This window comes from Microtus ochrogaster, chromosome X (assembly GCF_000317375.1).
Source record: "Microtus ochrogaster isolate Prairie Vole_2 chromosome X, MicOch1.0, whole genome shotgun sequence".
Lineage (NCBI taxonomy): Eukaryota > Metazoa > Chordata > Mammalia > Rodentia > Cricetidae > Microtus > Microtus ochrogaster.
The window spans coordinates 28,416,228-28,418,918 of NC_022026.1; the positions used below are offsets into that span (position 1 = coordinate 28,416,228).

General features: G+C 43.9%; 1 protein-coding gene across 1 annotated transcript in view; it reads left to right on the forward strand.

The window, feature by feature from the left end:
- The first annotated feature begins 992 nt into the window (after nt 1–992).
- Nucleotides 993–2,691, forward strand: part of LOC101983270 (claudin-34-like) — a 4,798-nt gene continuing 3,099 nt past the window's right edge. The window contains exon 1 of the mRNA XM_005358648.1: nt 993–1,140. The gene's annotated coding sequence lies outside the window, so the exon portion shown is untranslated. The remainder of the gene's footprint in view (nt 1,141–2,691) is intronic.

A 2,691-nucleotide genomic window follows, 5' to 3' on the forward strand; every position in this document is an offset into this window, starting at 1 on the left:
GTTAAATCATTTGAATAAATGTTACTACTGATTAAAAGTTTTGAACTTAGTAACTGTGAGAGACACAGGTTATATTGGTTAACTGTCACAAAAACTGTGATGTGTAACAGCACTAAAATCTCAGCAGACCATAGTTTAAACTATTGACTTAACCCAGGAGTTTGCAGGTCTAGCCACTGGCACAATCTGTACTCAGTGTGCCATATGCCTCTTGTCTCATCCCTGCAACTAGACATGCACCTAGCAGGTAAAATAGAGCACGAACTTAATTATAAACATGACTGTCATAGCTTTGGACATGTCCCACTAGGGTCTACAGTAGTTTACTAAAGGAACTTTTTCATTGTGTTTAAGAAGGTTTCCTCTTTCCTCGCAGCTATAATCTTACTGACTGGTCCACACACCTGAATCTTTGTACACAACTCTAACAAATTTTGTCTTCTTTCAATTTTTTGAGACAAAGTTTCTCTTTGTTGACAGCCTTGACTGTCCTTGAACTTGCTTTGTAGACCAGGCTGGTCTCAAACTCACAGAGATCCACCTGCATCTGCCTCCTGAGTGCTGGGATTAAAAGCATGTGCCACCATGCCTGGCCATCTCTGATGAATTAACTAAGACCTTTCTTAGTGTATTGATGCCACCTCTGCTACCAACTCTATCTATACAGGCAATGACTCTTCTAAAATATCACTATCTGCAATGACAGGGTTAGAAACTGGGCCTCAAAGAGAAGAAACAAAAGGCAGAACAACAGAGTGGTCTGAATTAGCAAAACTGTGGGTCTTGACCATAAGCAGAGAGTCACACTGGCAGACACAGCCCATCTTACAAAGGCTGCACTGAAAAAGTACATAACAAAAGACACTGAAACCTTGCAGGGTTAGCCTCCAATGGCCACTGCACTCATCCATTCATGACTGACACTTGAAAGGTGACGTCATTAAGAGAATTTGATGACACAATAAAGACCTCAGAAGTCTGAAGCCTCCAGTAGTGTGCCAAGGACTCAGAGGTGAGTGTGAAGCCAACCACAAGCCTGGGAGGACACGTGAGGGGAGCTGTGTTCTCGCTGGCCCAGTTGGCACAGCTGGCTGCACCTTCTGCCACATTGCTGATCACCGGTTGAAGGCAACACTGCAGGTTAGGAGAAGCTCTATCCATCTTTGTTGTATATTCTGTGTAACCTAATAGAGTTAAATATTCATATCAAAATTCACTATTCACTATTTTAGTTGTGGAGTTCTGTGGTTCACAGAGTTGTGGAAAGGACTCCACTGTCCATCTTCCCCCAACTGAAATGCTGTCCTCATTGAATGTTATCTCTCCCTGGCCCCTAGCCACTACCACTGTGCTACCTGCATCTGGAGTTGACTGCCCCAGGGACCCCCTTAGTGCAGTCACAGAGCATTTAATCTTCTGTGATAGTATTATGATTTGGATATGCTCTGTCTGGGCAAAAATCTCATGTGTCTCTTGGTCCCTAGCCAATAGTGCTTTTGTGGAAGGTTCTGGACACTTGAGAGTTGGGTCATAGCTGAAGGAAGTAGATACCAGTGACGGTGCCTTTGAAGGTTTTATTTCATCCCTGGTACCCCTCTCTCTATTTCCTGTCATCATGAGCTGAGTAGCCTCTCATCACAGTGATATCCTGCCTAATCACACAGTTGACTCAACACAGCCAAGGACTATGGACTTCTGAAACCGAGCCAAACCAAATAATTCATCCCTTAAATTTGTTCTCCCAGGTATTTCGCCACACAGAGACTTTGAGCTGTGACATTTCAACTTAATGTTTATTTTTCAAAATTACCATGGTGGGAAAGGTACAAGTTCCCATCTTGGTGATCAGATCAGCCTCATGTCTGGTTTCTGTACCCCTGTATCCTGTCTCCTATATTCTCTGCCTTAAAACCAGGATACCTGTGTAACTTGGACATCTTCATCAGTTGGGATAGGCCTCTTTCTGGAAAGGGTTTGTTAACTACATTAAACCCTCCCTGGATTTCACTATTTTTGTGATATCCTTTGTGACATCACAAAGCAGCCCTCCTGGTTCTTCTGGCCTCAAGTGTCACACATGGCCCTTCCACTACTGCACTGTGATCTGCCTGAATTTTCTCACTCTTCTTTCCCATCTCACTGGATCCAAGGCCCTTAGAACACTTGATTCCTTTGAAGTTTTGGGCAAGAAAAGCAGGCCTGGAATGCACAGCTAGTTTGTTAAATCTGTACTGATGTCAGTTGAACACAATGTTACCTTTCTGATGGGTAAAAGGAAAACCGGTTCAAGTCCACTCTGGACTATATAGAACATTTGAAGCCAGCGTAGTTGTCTTAGTGGGGGCTACTATTGCTGCAATAAAACACCATGACCAAAAAGCTAGTTGGGAAGGAAAGGGTTTATTTGGCTTACACTTCAGCATCTGAAGGAAGTCAGGACACGAATTCAAGCAGGGCAAGAACCTGGATGCAGGAACTGATACAGAGGCCACAGAGGGGTGCTGCTTACTGGCTTGCTTCCCACGGCTTGCTCAGCCCACCTTCTTTTTTTTTGTTGTTATTGCTTTTTGTTTTTTGTTTTTTGAGACAGGGTTTCTCTGTGGTTTTGGAGCCTGTCCTGGACCTAGCTCTTGTAGACCAGGCTGGTCTCGAACTCACAAGAACCTGGATGCAGGAACTGATACAGAGGCC